The 18,468-nt window shown below is 40.0% G+C and overlaps 1 non-coding gene across 1 annotated transcript; it reads right to left on the bottom strand.

Annotated features, from left to right (window-relative positions):
• Positions 1–4,890: 4,890 nt before the first annotated feature.
• Positions 4,891–4,997, bottom strand: LOC127099851 (small nucleolar RNA R71). The gene has a single exon (XR_007794318.1). It is a non-coding gene; the product is annotated as a small nucleolar RNA R71 (small nucleolar RNA).
• Between the last annotated feature and the right edge of the window lie 13,471 nt (positions 4,998–18,468).

The following is an 18,468-nucleotide window of genomic DNA, read 5'->3' as shown; positions in this document are numbered from 1 at the left end:
GGGCCGGCCTAAAAGCTGATGTTGTCTACAGTTTCTTTGATCCAGAGATTGGCGTGCTGAAGGGTATGATAACATTGATTACGCCTGACCATGTGGGGATGTTCCGTGAGGCCTATGGCGGTATTCTGAAGATGGTTTTCAGGCTCACAGATGGGGATAGGAGTGCCATCCATACTCTTCTCCAGTTTTATGATCCGGGTTTGAGATGTTTTGTCTTCCCGGATTACTTGTTGGGACCTTTGATGGAGGACTATGCTGGTATCCTGGGTATTCAGGTCAGAAACCAGATTCCTTTCTATGTCACCAGGGAAGAACCTGATGTTGGTGAGATCTCTCGTGCTCTTTATTTGAGCCCAGAAGTGACTAAGAGAGGTTTGAAGGAGAAATGAAAGTTGCCCAGTTTTCATCTGAGTTTCTTGGAGGCTAAAGCCAAGGAGCATGTTGCTTTGGGTAATTGGAAGGCCGTTTATGCTTTGCTTACCGTAAGCATTTATGGAATCATCCTGTTCCCTAATCAGAAGAATTTTGTGGATATTAATGCCCTCCGAGTGTTTGCTCAGAGGAATCCCATTCCTACCTTGATTGGGGATGTTTATTATTTGGTCCATAATCAGAACGAGTAGCGGCGTGGAGGATTGATTAGATGTTGTGCTCAACTGTTATATAAATGGTTAATGGGATATTTGCCTTCCAAGGGTGCCTTTGTCTTTCTTGACCATACTGTAAATTGGGCGACCTGGTTGATGGGTTTGCGAGCCAAAGACGTAGCTTGGACTCATAGTGGTATGGCTGGACGAGATTTCATTTGCAGTTGTGGGAGTTTTCCCAATGTGCCTCTTATAGGAGTTCAAGGTTGTATTAACTACAACCCAGTGCTTCTTAAGAGACAAACGGGATTTGCTATGGAGGGTCCTCCCCTCGAGCGTGAGATTCAAGAGTCTTTCTACTTTCCGATCGAGGGTAATCAGTCATTGTTGAGGCAAGTGTCTGATGCATGGCGCGACATTCAAAGGAAAGGCAAGGTTCCTTTTGGTAGAGCTAATAACAGGTCTTTTCCTCCGTTTGATTATTGGCTCAGAAAGAGGGTTGAGCTCACTCGTCTACCATTTCCTGTGGGTGATCCTTGGTATCCGTTGATTGAGGAGCCACGTTCTTATGTCGGTATGGAAGAACTTCTTGAGATGAAGAGGGAGAGAGATCAACTGCAAGCAGAGAAGACTGAGTTGGAAATGAGTGTTGCTAGAATTCAAATGGATAATCAGGAAATCAAGGGGAAAGCAGAAGACCAGGCTAGGATACATGCTCTGGAGGTGAAGCGTTTTGAGAAAGATACCGCCTATTACTGTAAGATCAGCCAAGCTTTAGAGTCATCTACAAAGGAGCACGACATTACCAAAGAGAAGTTGGTTAGAGCTGTGAAGGTCATTGAAGATGAAAAGAAGAGACAAGTCCTCGTGAAAACTCAGAGGGAAGCTAGAGCCAACGCCCTTACCGCAGAGTGGGAAGCAAAGTTGAGGGTTAAGGAAGAAGAGAAAGTGAAGATTATGGCCGAAAGAGATCATTATCTTGCTGAGAGGGATCATTGTTTCCGACAAATGAAGATTCATCAGAAAGAGGTAGGAAGACTTCAGCAGGAGAACACTGAGCTCAGGTTCGCTATGAAGTTTACCAGGATGGTTGATGGTGCAGAGTCTTCTGTGAGACCTTCTTCAGATTAGCTTTTATTGCAGTTGTTATCATGTGTTGGATTACCGTCAGGCATGTTGATGGAATTCACTTGCTTGTATTTCTTTCCGATTTTGGAGAATTGTAAAGTTGATTTGTATCAAACATGATGTATGATTCTCGCACGTGTAGTGCACTTTTGCTATACAGTGGTTATTATCAGTTAATGATTGATCTTCAAGCTTTATTTGCTTTTCTGTGTACACTCACATAACACACACATGGTCGGGTGATATCTTTGCTAAATCATAACTCTCTGTTCCGTATGGTAAAGCTAAATGATTGACGTCAGAATGTTGCTGTCAGATTATTATCCGTCTCAATGAAACCAGGATCGAAAGACAAAATGTTCCTCATATGGATAGACATTGCATTCATGCATGAATCATAATAACTTGTCTTCTATTTTGCAGGTGTCGGTTTCTAACGTGTTTGAATGTTTCAGGAATCATTGCTCGCGCACGCAGAATCATTCCTTTGCACGTAGCTCGTCCGCACAGATACCCTACCAGACGCAACAAACCCAAACTGATGGATCCACCCAACGCTGACATTCTCGAGCTGAAAGAGAAGATGAGTGAGTTGATCAACGTCATGCAAGGGTTCTCCTTGGGGCAGAAAGCACTTGTTGAGAAGGTGGAGAAGCTTGAGCGGGCTTCGGTCGCCAATAGTGGCAATAATCCAGAGGGTACCTCCAACAATGGTCTTGGTGGTTCTATGATAACATGAAATAGTATCACATTCTAGGACTCAATTTAATTAAATTATATTATTATTTACTTCAATTTATTTCATTTTATTAGATATTACGCGGTATTTTCTTTCTATTTATCTCAGGTGGTTTATTTGAAGCACAAGTAAAAAAAGGAAGAAAAGGAGGTGCAAAAAGGAATGAAAAGAAGCAAATATCAAAAGCCAAAGCCCAGCCCAAAAAGCACAGGCGCTGTGCCTGTGACGAGCGTCACAAAGGCTGTGACGAGCGTCACGCTTTGCACACTTGTGTGACGAGCGTCACACATGGTGTGACGAGCGTCACACATGGTGTGACGAGCGTCACACATGGTGTGACGAGCGTCACACATGGTGTGACGGACGTCACACCATTCCCCTATATTTTTGGCTTCAGAGACGTTGAGTCCTATTTGCACGCCTAACCATTCGCCACGTGAAGACCTTTGACGCGGATTACTTTTAGAAACCGTTACAGAAAGTACCAGTATAAATATCAGCTTTGCAAACCCTGCAGGGGTTCCACGCTTTTTCCAGATTCCTTCGCCGTTTTCGCTTTTTCGCAATTTTTCTCTTCCAGCAATACAAGCACATTTTTACAGCATTACTTTTACGATTTTTATATTTTTTCCTTTGCAATTTCTATTTTCCTTTTCAACACTTAGTTAATTCTTTTTCGCACAATAGTTTCTACACCGGAAACTATTGTGTACCTTTTACCGGATCTAACCTTACGTTAGAATCTAGTTTTTTTATTCCTTCGCTTTTATTTTCTGTTTGATTGAAGAATTCAAGAACAAATCCAACCGGCCTGTGGTGGAGTGTTCAAGACTGCTATTTAATTTCTCAGGTTCTTTAATTATTGTTTGAATTTATATATGCCCTGCTTTACTGTTTATTTATATTATTTGCCTGAGATGAATCTGTTTATGCATGATAATTATTTAAGTCTGTTTAGCATGTCTGGCTGATTTACTTAGGTATCGGTATGTAGAGTAAGCGGAATGAAGGAATCAAAACCAAATTGGTTTAATTAAGTTTAAAATTAAAATCACTCTTTTTACGGTCTCAATTTACAAGTTTAATAACAGGGTTTTTGTACGAAAGTAAAAGACATAAAGAAGTTAAAAGCAATAGAACGAGAGTTTGAGTTTTTGACTGGACAATGTTAATTGGACATTAATTCTAGATCAGGGCGAGAGCAATTTTTAGAGTTAATTAAATTCTAATCTTTTTCAAAAAGTATTTTTAAAGATTGAATGTGAGGATGAAAGTTAAGCATTTGAATTTAATTATATAACCTAAGTCAACAGAGCGAGAGTTTGAGATAAGGGTGTTTAAACGATTAGTGTTTTCTTAAAAAGAGTTTCTACGGATTCTATTGTTTTCAAAAAGTGGTTTTTGACTTAACTAATAAGTGACAGCTACGTTAATATAAAATCATAGTTTATTCAACAGAGCGAGAGATTGAGATAAGACTTTTAATCAATAGTGTCAACTGAAAGGATTTATTTTAAAACCAAGAAACCAACAAAGAATTGATTCCCTAATTACGACGAACTACATACCGATATCCGCTTATTAGATATTTATTTTAGATCTTATTTTAGTTTTAGCTTTTCCCCCAAACAATCAAAGTATTACCTGCCTTAGCTTTACGAAGTAACCTTAGATAACGGTATATCGATTCATAAGTCCCTGTGGGATCGATATCTTTTAAAACTACGCGATAGAACTGTGCACTTGCAGTTTGTACCCCAAATTTGACTCATAAAGTCGCGATCAAGTTTTTGGCGCCGTTGGCGGGGACTTTTATTTAGTCGATATCGTAACTCTTCTGTTACGCTGTAGAGACTAAGGCTTTTTCTTTTTCTTTTCTTTCATTCGTTGATTTGTATGCCACACACTCGCTCACAAGGAGAGCCGTTCTACTTACGAATCAACGATATCGAACTATATCTCCGAGTCTTACGACGAATTCGGGAATATCGTGCTGCAAACAATCTCCCTCCTGTTGAACTTCCCGATTTCAAAAATATTTTCCCTTCGATACCCGAGATGGCAGAACCAGCTCGTGCTCTTAGAGATTACGCCGCTCCATCGCAAGATGAGCCGCATTCGAGTATTGCTCCACCCGCAATCGAAGCAAACAACTTTGAACTTAAACCTTCACTGTTGCAGGCAGTGCAACAGAACCAATTCTCTGGAAATCCTACCGAGGATCCAAACCTTCATTTATCCGTATTTGTCCAATACGCTGATACTGTTAAAGCTAATGGTGTCACTTCAGAGGCAATTCGACTTCATCTTTTTCCTTTCTCGTTAAGAGATAGCGCTAGAAGATGGCTTCAATCTCTTCCTTCCAACTCAGTCACCACATGGAACGAGTTGAAGAAAGTTTTTCTTGCTCGATATTTTCCGCCAAGCAAAACAGTTATGTTAAGAGCCCAGATAAATGGATTTAAACAGAAAGATAACGAGTCTCTTTTCGAAGCATGGGAAAGATACAAAGACATGATGAGACTTTGTCCACACCATGGTTTAGAGGACTGGTTAGTAATTCATACCTTCTATAATGGTCTCCTGTACAACACGAGGTTAACAATAGACGCCGCCGCAGGTGGTGCACTGATGAACAAACCTTATGCTGATGCTTACCAACTTATCGAAAGCATGGCTCAAAACCACTATCAGTGGGGAAGCGAACGAAAACTGGCATGTACGAGATAAGTAACCTTGATCATGTTAATGCAAAAGTGGATGCTCTGGTCCAGAAAATTGAAAGTTTAAACGTATCACCTCCAGCCACCGTGGTAGCCATAACTCAGAATTGCGAAGTTTGTGGAATCCAAGGTCACACTCCTGCAGATTGTCAACTCCTAACAGGAATCCAAGCGGAGCAAGTAAACTATGCTCAAGGAAGCCCCTACTCGCATACCTATAACTCAAATTGGAAGAATCATCCCAATTTTTCATATAAGAGTAATAATGCTTTATACGCACCTGGACAATCTCCAAATCAAGCCCCAGCTATACCTCCGGGATATCAGAAGCCGATCCCATCTACACCTAACAATAACGCCCCTAGGAAATCCAACTTGGAAATCATGATGGAAAACTTTATAGCTTCTCAATAGCAAACCAATAAAGATTTCTTAAACCAGAATGTACACACTGGCGAACAAATTAAACAACTAGCAAGTAAAGTAGATGCCCTGGCTACTCATAACAAAATGCTGGAAACGCAAATATCACAAGTAGCTCAACAACAAGCGCCTACTGCTGCCCCAACTGGTACATTTCCTGGCCAACCCCAACCTAACCCAAGAAGCCACACTCATGCAATTATACTGAGAAGTGGAACGGAAGTGGAAGGACCGTCTGACCCAAGGATAGAAAACCAAAACTCTAAAAGGTCAACTGAGGAGGAAAGTAAACCTAAGGAAAAGGAAGAGAGTAATAAGGAAACCGTAGAAAAGAAGGAACCTTATGTACCTCCACCACCTTATAAACCACCTATCCCTTACCCTCAAAGGCTTATTAAAACCAAAGATGCGGGCCAATTCAAAAAATTTGTTGACCTACTAAAACAATTAAACGTCACAATTCCGTTTACAGAAGCTATTACGTAGATGCCCTCATATGCCAAGTTTTTAAAAGAAATTCTTTCTAATAAAAGGAAACTTGAAGATAGCGAAACCGTTACACTCACCGCTGAATGTAGCGCTATAATCCAGAATATGCCTCCTAAACTTAAAGACCCAGGTAGTTTCTCTATACCCTGTCACATAGGAAAATTTGTCATTGACAAAGCCTTATGCGATTTAGGAGCCAGTATTAGTGTTATGCCTTTATCCATATGCAAGAGACTTGAAATGGGAGAATTAAGACCAACTAAAATGTCTGTGCAACTAGCAGATCGTTCCGTCAAATATCCTGTAGGAATTCTTGAAAACGTTCCAGTGCGCATAGGTCAATTCTACATTCCAACTGATTTTATAATTATGGATATTAGAGAAGATGAAGTTACACCCATTATACTGGGAAGACTGTTCTTAGCAACTGCCGGTGCAATCATAGACGTAAAACGAGGACGACTCACTTTTGAAGTAGGAGAAGAGAAAATTGAGTTCATTCTTTCCCAATTTTTGAAAGCACCTGCAATAGAAGATACATGTTACTTCATGGATATCATCGATGAATGCATAAAAAAAACGGAGTTAGAAAAAGACAAATCATCTGACTATCTTGTAGAAGACAAACTTAACCAATGTTTAGCAATAACACCAGACCCTAAGCAATGCCTTAAGAAACCAACCTTAGACCTGAAAACACTTCCCAAAAATCTGAGATATGAATTCCTAGACTTAGAACTTGAACGACCAGTGATAGTTAATGCTGACCTAGGAAGACTCGAAACAGAAAAACTCCTGCATATCTTAAGAAAATATCCAACCGCACTAGGTTACAACATCACCGATCTTAAAGGAATAAGTCCCTCTATTTGTATGCACCGCATCATGCTAGAAGAAGACTGTAAAACTTCTAGAGACACCAGAGGAGACTAAACCCGATCCTGAGTGAGGTAGTGAAGAAGGAAATAACCAAGTTATTAGAGGCAGGTATCATATATCCTATATCTGATAGCAAATGGGTTAGTCCTGTACACGTAGTACCAAAAAAAGGAGGTGTAACAGTCATTGAAAATGAAAAAGGAGAAACTATAACCAAACGAATCGAATCGGGATGGAGAATGTGCATTGACTATAGGAAACTAAAACAAAGCAACCCGAAAAGATCATTTCCCTTTACCATTCATTGACCAGATGTTAGAACGATTAGAAAAACATTCTCATTTCTGCTACCTAGACGGTTACTCAGGTTTCTTTCAAATACTGATTCACCCTGATGACCAAGAAAAGACAACGTTCACGTGCCCTTTTGGTACCTTCGCTTATAGAAGAATGTCGTTTGGCTTGTGTAATGCTCCTGCAACCTTCCAAAGGTGCATGATGGCAATATTCGCCGATTTTCTAGAAAACATCATGGAAGTATTTATGGATGACTTTTCCGTATGCGGACAAAGCTTTGAAGAATGCCTTGAAAACCTAGAAAGAGTTCTAGAGCGATGTGTGAAAGTAAACCTAGTACTTAATTGGGAAAAATGTCACTTTATGGTACAAGAAGGAATTGTTTTAGGACACATCATCTCGAACAGAGGAATTGAAGTAGACAAAACTAAAATAGAGGTAATCGAAAATCTTCAACCCCCGAAAACTGTGAGAGAAGTACGAAGCTTGTTAGGACATGCCGGTTTTTACCGACGATTCATTAAAGACTTCTCTAAAATAACTAAACCTTTAACCGGGTTATTAATGAAAGATGCTGAATTCATATTCGACAATAAATTTTTAGAAGCATTTCAAACGCTTAAACAAGCACTGATCTCCGCACCCATAATGCAGACACCAGATTGGAACGAACCATTCGAAATAATGTGTGATGCTAGTGATTACGCTGTAGGTGCTATTTTAGGACAACGAAAGGATAAAAAGCTTCACGTTATATATTACGCAAGTAGAACTCTAGATGAAGCACAAATGAATTACGCCACAACCGAGAAAGAACTTCTAGCAGTAGTGTTTGCGCTAGATAAATTTCGTTCTTACTTGGTCGGAGCCAAAATAATCATCTACACTGACCACGCTGCTATCAAATACCTCTTAACAAAAAAGGATGCTAAACCTAGACTCCTAAGGTGGATCCTGTTGCTACAAGAGTTCGATTTGGAAATCAAAGACAAGAAAGGAACTGAAAACGTAGTAGCAGATCACCTCTCTAGACTTGAGAACCTTAAACCGGAAAGAACATCGATCAACGATGATTTCTCGTACGATAAGCTTATAGCTACTTTGGAAGAAAATAAAGCTGATAAACAGGTAGAAACCACCTTAGCTATATCCGTTACACCGTGGTACGCTGACCTCGTCAATTATTTAGCTGCCGGAATAGTTCCACCTACCTTATCCTACCAACAGAAGAAACGATTCTTCTATGACATAAAACATTATTACTGGGATGACCCCTTACTTTTTAAAAGAGGCCCCGATGGTATTTTCCGTCGGTGTATACCCGAAGAAGAGGTAGAAAATATAATCCAACACTGTCACTCCGCTCCTTATGGTGGACACGCAAGTACATCCAAGACCTGCTCTAAAATCCTACAAGCCGGTTTCTATTGGCCAAATATATGGAAGGATGTACATACAGCTATTAAGAAATTTGACAGATGTCAACGCACAGGAAACATATCTAGACGTGACGAGATGCCACAAAAGGGCGTTTTGGAAGTAGAGATTTTCGACGTGTGGGGAATAGACTTCATGGGACCTTTTCCATCCTCTTTCGGTAACAAATACATACTCGTGGCAGTTGACTATGTATCGAAATGGATTAAAGCTATAGCTTCTCCAACAAACGATACACGAGTAGTAACTAGACTCTTTAAGAATATAATATTTCCAAGGTTTGGTGTCCTAAGAATAGTAGTCAGTGATGGTGGATCGCATTTCATATCCAAGGTACTCGAAAAACTACTGCTTAAGTATGGCGTAAGACATAGAGTAGCGACACCTTACCACCCTCAAACCAGTGGGCAAGTGGAAGTGTCTAACAGAGAAATCAAACAGATACTAGAGAAAACAGTCGCCACTTCAAGGAAAGACTGGTCATTGAAATTACCAGAAGCTTTATGGGCTTACCGAACTGCTTACAAAACTCCCATAGGGACAACCCCATTTAAGCTAATTTATGGAAAATCCGGTCACCTCCCAGTAGAATTAGAACATAAAGCCTATTGGGCTATTAAAAATCTAAATTTAAACTATAAATCCGCCGGTGAAAAGAGAATCCTTGATATAAGCGAATTAGAGGAACTCAAAAGAGACGCTTACGAAAATGCCAGAATCTACAAAGAAAGAACAAAACAATGGCATGACAAGCGCATATCAAGGAAAATCTTCAAACAAGGCGATACAGTCCCTTTATTTAACTCCAGGCTAAAGTTATTCCCGGGAAAACTACGATCTAGATGGTCAGGTCCTTTTCAAATCACCAAAGTTTTTCCCAGTGGAGCAGTAGAAATTAAAGGCAAATCTATGGAACCATTTACCGTAAACGGACAACGTCTAAAACATTATCACTATGCAGAAAACAATGAAGATTCGCAAGTCTTGCACTTAGACGAAATGCCTCAAAGAACTTATAGATTATAATTGATAGTTTTTATGTCGAGCTTGCGACATTAAACAAAGCGCTTAGTGGGAGACAACCCCCAAATATTTTAATTTTTCTATTATTATTTTTCTATTTTCTTCCTTAATTATTCTTTTAATTTTTGTTTAGTATTCATTCTTAATTTATTTTTATTTATTAAAAACTCTTCTTCTTTTTCTTTCGGCATTTGGCCAAATCCTGACTAAAACTCTTGTTTTTCTTTTCTCTAGCTAACACTAACCTGATGGCACAAATTGATCGTATGGGTATCAAATTCAGAGGAATAGCTCAGAAACAAAAGTTTGAGGAACTAGCCACGAGAGAGATGCTACCTAGTCTGTATGCTGATGACTGGGCAATGACTGCCCTTGGACTAAGACAAAGTGTCCTGTATTTGCTGAGTCAGATAGGGTGGGAAACCGCTCCTATCCGTAGACAATTTGTCACTTACCGGAGACTGACTCTAGAATTCCTTAGTTCTCTGATCTATCTACCCAGCCATAGGAAAGGAATAAGCAGAGGTTTCATCCAGTTCAGAATGTTTAACATGGAGTACCAATTTAATATCCAAGATTTTACCAACCTTTTAGGTTTCCCTACATCCTTTGACACATTCACAGTGAGCCAAGAAGAACTTTTTGAATATAGAGAACTGGAGCACTTTTGGGGTAACTTGACTGGAAATGACGATCCCGAGGAACATGAGTTTCTCTCTGGAAACATACATAACCCGACCTTCCGTTATTTCCATAAGATCCTGACCCACACCTTATTTGGGAAGAAGCCAAACAGTACCACAGTTTCACGTGATGAACTCTTCATCATATTTTGTGCTTCCCAGAACCGTCCAGTAAACGGTGCCACTTTTATGTTGGCAAATTTAGACCACCTTATCCAAGATGAACGAGCACCAATTCGAATAGGCGGTTTGATAACCATGATTGGTAATGCTATCGGATTACGTCAGCCTATGCTTGACTTAAGCCCTTTTTGTGGCATTACTACTATTAGTATACCCTTCCTCTTCAACACTATGTTTATAGCAAACCTAGGATCTGACGAGTTTGAGCTTATAATTAATAACCAAGTTCTTTTCCTATTCACCATGCCCGATCCTAGGACTAGTGTTCATAACCGCAATAACTGGCTCTACAATCTGAACGAAACCCCCTCTCCTGCCAGATCCACTGAATCCATTCAGGACTATGAGATTTGTGATGACCAGATTCCTTATGCTAAATCAGACCCTCGGACACCATCTGGTTATTATGATATTGATCCTCCTCCTCAACCTGTTCAGACCGAAGAATCGGCAATACCCGACCTTAGACATCATATGCCCGGAACTGATTATAACACCGCCATTGAAGCTTTGATGTCAGAACAAGACGCCCTCAGAGAAGAGTTCGCTAACATGAGACACGAATTTCTGGGATACATGAACAGTATGACAAATCAGTTTCACGAGTTGCTATACCGTGTTAACTCCTTTGCTCCTCCGACCAGAGATCGTGCAGATGGATAGAAGTCGTTTTTCTTAGTTATCTAGTTTTAGTTAGTTTTATTATTTAATGTTATTTCAAATTATGTTCGTATTTGTTTCTCTTTCGCATTTTTGTTATTTTTCTCCATTGTTACATTATGATTATTTTATGAAGCTATTGAATTATCCTATTTTATTATGAATTATGCAATATCTATCAAAAAAATGCTCTCTACTGTTGCTGCCTACATAAATTATTAACAATATAATATAATTATGCACTATTATACAAAGTAGAATAGCATGCAGGGAAATTTAAATAGCAGAATAAAATAATCTGAAGTAAAACAAAATAAATAATAAAAATAAATTACCAAAATTATTCTGAAGAACGCTGGCAGAACCATGCCAAAAAGACTGTGTGACGAGCGTCACACATTCTATCACGGACGTCACACAAAGTGCTTGTGACGCCCGTCATGCCCCTGTAACGAGCGTAACGTCTTCTGAACATGTTAACGTTACAAAGTCGTTGGAGACGAACGTTACAACCCTACACCTTTTTACCTTCCCCATTTATTCACATTTACCCACATTTATTTACTTTTCAACCACTCCCTTTCCAACTTCAAATTTTTTCCTATAAATACCCACCATACCTTTCTTCCTACACCACAACTATTCTATACAATCAAATATATTTTCTTTTCTTTCCTAATTACTTCTTCCAACTCATTCATCAGTATGGCGGGAAATCAAAATTTCGGAAATATCATCTTCCGATCCGAAGATGATAATTATCAAAGGGAGCAATTTGAGCGTTTCCAACAACGAGGTGTCACCTCTACCAGGTATCCTGATTCAACTTGTTTACAACAATTAGGATTACTTCAAGGTATCGAGTGGATGCTCCGCCTTGCCGATCTAACCTTTCTATGCACGCATAATCAACCCACCTACCCCTCCCTAACCTTAGAATTCTTAAGTTCATCTGCGTACAACACTCCCACCGGTGAGGACGAATTCTTAACCGGTACCGCAACCTTCCGTATGTTCAATACCGAGTACTCCCTATCCCAAAACCAATTGAGTACCATGATACAATTCCCCATAGAAGGTCAAGTCTACCTCAGAATCCCTCCAAACCTAAACTGGAACACAGTTGTCGCTTTCGACCTCTTTAGGAAAATATCCGGTGTAGATGCCAACAACTGGGAAGAGCTCCTTGTTTCCCATATACATAACCCAACTATCCGGTACTTTATCCGCATCCTACAAAACACAGTTTTTGGAAGACCGAACAACAACAAGGTCAACGCAAAGGAACTATTCTTCCTCGAATGCGTCTTCGAACCGAATGCTAAGGTAAACGCCGCCTCCTTCCTATTTCATCATATCCGCACCTTATGTGCTAGAGGCCGTCAACCTTTTGTAATTGGTGGATTAATCACCACCATAGCACTTGGCTTAAACCTAGGGGACCGACTCCAAACTTTAGAATCTTTACCTCCCCTATTCATGGACATAGGCTACTGTCGGTCCAGCCGCCTAATAAAGAACAGAGTAGGCGGAAAGTATTACCTTATGGTGAATAACCAGGCAGTCCCAAGCGTTGTTCTACCCAACATTGCCTTAACCGATGTCACCAATCCCAACCGCCACCTCTATGATCTGAATGCTCCCGAAGCTACCGAGCCTTCACATGCAAACCCGTCTGCAGACGAGTTCGAAGAAATGGAGCAAAGGTGATAACGCTCCTGCACAACAATCAGTCCCGCTCAACCCTTCCGATAATGCAGTTGGCCCATCCTCACGACGTCGTCGACGAAGAAGGCCTGCAACCAACGACGACATCATAGATGCTATTGATGGTATGTAAGCACAGAATCTCGAAATGATGCAAATGATGCGCCAAATGCAACAACAACAGGAAGCGAGGAATGCCATAACCGACCAGCGGTTCACTGATTTGCTTAGCAGGTTCGACAACTTAGAAGTACATCAACGATCACCAGGTCCAAGAACAAGAGGCGGCAGGCCGCATTAACTTTAGTTTCTTTTTCCTTTCTTTTTGTAATTCATTTCTTTCCCTTAAAACATTGGGGACAATGTTTCATTCAAGTATGGGGGGGGGGGGGGGGGGGGGGGGGGGGGGGAACCGTGTTCTTTCTATCCTCCTTTTTCTTTTTCAAGTATGTATTTTTCTTTTCATTGTTATTTCCCTTATGAAAAAAAAAATATTATAATATAGATTTATTTTAAGTTAAGTCCCAAATTTGAAAACTTTCTATTATCTATTCCCCTCAATTTTCATGAGCCATAACAAAAATTTAACACACCCAATAAGTATAAAGGTCGCTTATTTTATAAAACTTGAGTGAAATCAAGACAAAAATTATTACCATAACAACGCTCTAAGAACCTCAACATGTTAGATCAGGATAAGTACTTATTATACCAATCCCTTGAACTTTTAGTTTTATAGTAACCCCGAGTAGTTTATACGAGAAGTCAGCACCATCTTAATAGCAAACTACGTGGAAGGCCGATGAATATAAGTGAATGATTCCCAAAGTAACATAAAAAAATATATATATATCAGGAAATGCACTAATTAAGTTAGGTGATCCTTACCAGATCATTTAATCTAAAGGTTGCAGATCATACAAAAGCATAATATGAAAGATCCATTATGAGTTGGTTCAGCAGGTAACTGGTACTGAACTTGGTAGGGCGGACTACGGTCCGATCCCCCGCAATTTGCAATGGACTGAATAACGAAGTTATCCGACTTATGTACCAGAACTTCTAGCTAAAAGGGGATCAGAATCACTAACCGGTTACTCCACTATGTGCGCGAAAAGATAAAGGGCTTAATATGATTTCGCTAGAATGAAAACGGGTGAAATAAGAGTAAAGGAACTAGGATAGCTATAATGGCATTACTCGAACTGGTTTGCATAAGGTGGGGTTATCTGAGGTTGTGACGGTGGTTGTTGATGTCAAGATTAAACTCAAGTTACTTCTAAACAAGGTTTACATGCAACCTAGTACGAATTGATGTGTGTTTTGAAATTTCATCTGGCTAAAATTTTTAAAACAAGTTCTATACTGTATTTTGCTTGAGGACAAGCAAAGATCTAAGTATGGGGGAGTTTGATAACATGAAATAGTATCACATTCTAGGACTCAATTTAATTAAATTATATTATTATTTACTTCAATTTATTTCATTTTATTAGATATTACGCGGTATTTTCTTTCTATTTATCTCAGGTGGTTTATTTGAAGCACAAGTAAAAAACGGAAGAAAAGGAGGTGCAAAAAGGAATGAAAAGAAGCAAATATCAAAAGCCAAAGCCCAGCCCAAAAAGCACAGGCGCTGTGCCTGTGACGAGCGTCACAAAGGCTGTGACGAGCGTCACGCTTTGCACACTTGTGTGACGAGCGTCACACATGGTGTGACGGACGTCACACATGGTGTGACGGACGTCACACATGGTGTGACGGACGTCACACCATTCCCCTATATTTTTGGCTTCAGAGACGTTGAGTCCTATTTGCATGCCTAACCATTCTCCACGTGAAGACCTTTGACGCGGATTACTTTTGGAAACCGTTACAGAAAGTACCAGTATAAATATCAGCTTTGCAAACCCTGCAGGGGTTCCACGCTTTTTCCAGATTCCTTCGCCGTTTTCGCTTTTTCGCAATTTTTCTCTTCCAGCAATACAAGCACATTTTTACAGCATTACTTTTACGATTTTTATATTGTTTCCTTTGCAATTTCTATTTTCCTTTTCAGCACTTAGTTAATTCTTTTTCGCACAATAGTTTCTACACCGGAAACTATTGTGTACCTTTTACCGGATCTAACCTTACGTTAGAATCTAGTTTTTTTATTCCTTCGCTTTTATTTTTCTGTTTGATTGAAGAATTCAAAAACAAATCCAACCGGCCTGTGGTGGAGTGTTCAAGACTGCTATTTAATTTCTCAAGTTCTTTAATTATTGTTTGAATTTATATATGCCCTGCTTTACTGTTTATTTATATTATTTGCCTGAGATGAATCTGTTTATGCATGATAATTATTTAAGTCTGTTTAGCATGTCTGGCTGATTTACTTAGGTATCGGTATGTAGAGTAAGCGGAATGAAGGAATCAAAACCAAATTGGTTTAATTAAGTTTAAAATTAAAATCACTCTTTTTACGGTCTTAATTTACAGGTTTGTAACAAGGTTTTTGTACGAAAGTAAAAGACATAAAGAAGTTAAAAGTAATAGAACGAGAGTTTGAGTTTTTGACTGGACAATGTTAATTGGACATTAATTCTAGATCAGGGCGAGAGCAATTTTTAGAGTTAATTAAATTCTAATCTTTTTCAAAAAGTATTTTTAAAGATTGAATGTGAGGACGAGAGTTAAGCATTTGAATTTAATTATATAACCTAAGTCAACAGAGCGAGAGTTTGAGATAAGGGTGTTTAAACGATTAGTGTTTTCTTAAAAAGAGTTTCTACGGATTCTATTATTTTCAAAAAGTGGTTTTTGACTTAACTAATAAGTGACAGCTACGTTAATATAAAATCATAGTTTATTCAACAGAGCGAGAGTTTGAGATAAGACTTTTAATCAATAGTGTCAACTGAAAGGATTTATTTTAAAACCAAGAAACCAACAAAGAATTGATTCCCTAATTACGACGAACTACATACCGATATCCGCTTATTAGATATTTATTTTAGATCTTATTTTAGTTTTAGCTTTTCCCCCAAACAATCAAAGTATTACCTGCCTTAGCTTTACGAAGTAACCTTAGATAACGGTATATCGATTCATAAGTCCCTGTGGGATCGATATCTTTTAAAACTACGCGATAGAACTGTGCACTTGTAGTTTATACCCCAAATTCGACTCATAAAGTCGCGATCATTCTAGGGATGGTGGCGATCTCAGAAAGAAGGCAATTAATGCTGGTGTATTCATCAACAATGGCGGTGGTTTTGGTTTCGCTGCAGGCGGTGGACTAGGTCCTGTGGGCAATACTCTGAAGGATAATCAGTTTCCTCCTTTCTTTGGGGCTGTGGAGGATAAAGAAGAAGATCAGTTCTCTGTGCTGAACGAGCAATTTGGTCAGTATGGTGTTCAACCACCGAACAAAGAGATTCAGGTATTGGCAGAAAATATCAGGGCTCTGGAAAGCCATACTTCTCCTAGGGCTATCAATATGACAAACATGGGGTTGGTCGAGGGGATTGTGATCCCACAGAAGTTTAAAGTGCCCACGTTTGATAAGTACAATGGGAGTTCTTGCCCGGAAACTCATCTTCAGGCCTTTGTCCGAAAGATATCTGCCTACACCATGGATCAGAAGCTCTGGATGTACTTCTTCCAGGATAGCTTATCTGGCGGGTCTCTTGAGTGGTATACCAAGTTGAGATCATCAGATATTAAGAGCTGGCAGGATTTGGGAGATGCTTTCTTTAAACAGTACCAATTCAATGCTGACATGGCACCTAGCCGTACCCAGTTGTAGGGTATGTCTCAGAAGTCGAATGAAGGGTTTAAAGAGTATGCACAAAGGTGGAGAGACTTGGCTGCCATAGTTCAACCGCCGTTAGTGGATCGGGAGATGTCTGATTTGTTCATGGGTACCCTTCAGGGGACTTTTGCGGAAAGGATGGTGGGTTGTCCCATCACTGGTTTTGCAGACATAGTAGTGGCTGGTGAGAGAATTGAAAGCTGGTTAAAAATGGGAAAGATACAGGGAAATGCTTCGTCGTCTGGATCAAAGAAGCCATTTGGGAACGGTCAGCGTAAGAAGGAGGGTGACACGGATGTTGTGTATGCCCAAAGAGGACATGGTAGGGATCGTTACTACCAGCATACTGCTGCAGTAACAATTGCTGCTGATAATCAACCTGCTCAACAGCCACAACAACAGCAACGACAACCGTTTCAGCAGAGAACGCAACGGGCCAGGTATCAAGTGAGAGGACGGATGACTGATCGTCAGTTTGATAGGCCACCCGTGACATATGCCTTTCTGTTGAAGAAGTTAAAAGATCTTGGGTTGGTTCAGCTGAGGACATTGGCTCCGTTAAGACCAGATCAGAGGCCTGCCAACTATGATGAGAACGCCAAGTGCGAATTCCATTCTGGTGCTCCCGGGCATAACATTGAGGGTTGTAAGGCCTTTAAACATGTTGTTCAGGACTTGGTAGATTCTAAAGCCATCAATTTTGCACCATCGCCGAATGTTAATGCTAATCCCATGTCGGTGCATGGTCAGATGACGGTGAATGTTATTGTTGAGGATCCAGACCGCGTCTGTGCGGTGGGTGAAGAGATTGACAGTGACTGCAAGCTCGACTCATGGATAAAACCGTGCGTACCAGGGATGGAGATCCAGAACTGGAAGGCCGAAAAGATCATCATTGTCACTCTGCGTGAAGAGTAATATTTCTGTTTTTAATTCTGTTTGCATGAAAGCCATACGCTTTGCCCGAAACGTAATGGTTCATTGTAAGGGCCACCTCATGTGTTTCACTTTGCAATATTTGCATCAGTAATAAACGGAAGTTTTCACATTAAAAGCGGTGTTCCCTGTTTTTCATTTATTTTTGCAGTTTAAAAAAATAAAAATGGCAATGTTTATTTTCATTTTTTCTTTCTTTTAATTTGTCGTGTCCCGACTCTAAAGCAATGCATGAATCAACATTCATGCAGATGCGATCATTCTCCGGATCTCATTGATAACAATCCTGTTACACCCTCATATGACTTCGACAATCCGATCTATCATGCCGAAGAAGAAGGCGAAGAAGATTGTGAACTGCCGGAAGAATTAGCCAGGTTATTGAAGCAAGAGGAGAAGGTGATTCAACCGCATGAAGAGCAAGTCGAGATTGTTAATCTGGGTACCGAGGAGGTCAGAAAGGAAGTGAAGGTTGGGGCCGCTTTGGAGGTGAATGTCAAGAGTAAAATGGTAGCACTGTTGAAAGAGTATGTTGATATCTTCACCTGGTCTTATCAGGATATGCCAGGGTTGGATACCGATATCGTTGCACACAAGTTGCCATTGAGAGAAGATTGTCCTCCAGTGAAGCAGAAGTTGCGCAGAACTCGACCCGGGATGGCCATGAAAATCAAAGAGGAGGTACAAAAGCAGTTGGATGCTGGTTTCCTAGCTGTCACTAATTATCCGCCTTGGGTCACGAACATTGTGCCGGTGCCGAAGAAGGATGGAAAGGTAA

The sequence above is a fragment of the Lathyrus oleraceus genome, chromosome 6 (genome assembly GCF_024323335.1).
Source record: "Lathyrus oleraceus cultivar Zhongwan6 chromosome 6, CAAS_Psat_ZW6_1.0, whole genome shotgun sequence".
Taxonomy (NCBI): domain Eukaryota; kingdom Viridiplantae; phylum Streptophyta; class Magnoliopsida; order Fabales; family Fabaceae; genus Lathyrus; species Lathyrus oleraceus.
This window is presented reverse-complemented; position numbering and strand designations above follow the sequence as displayed.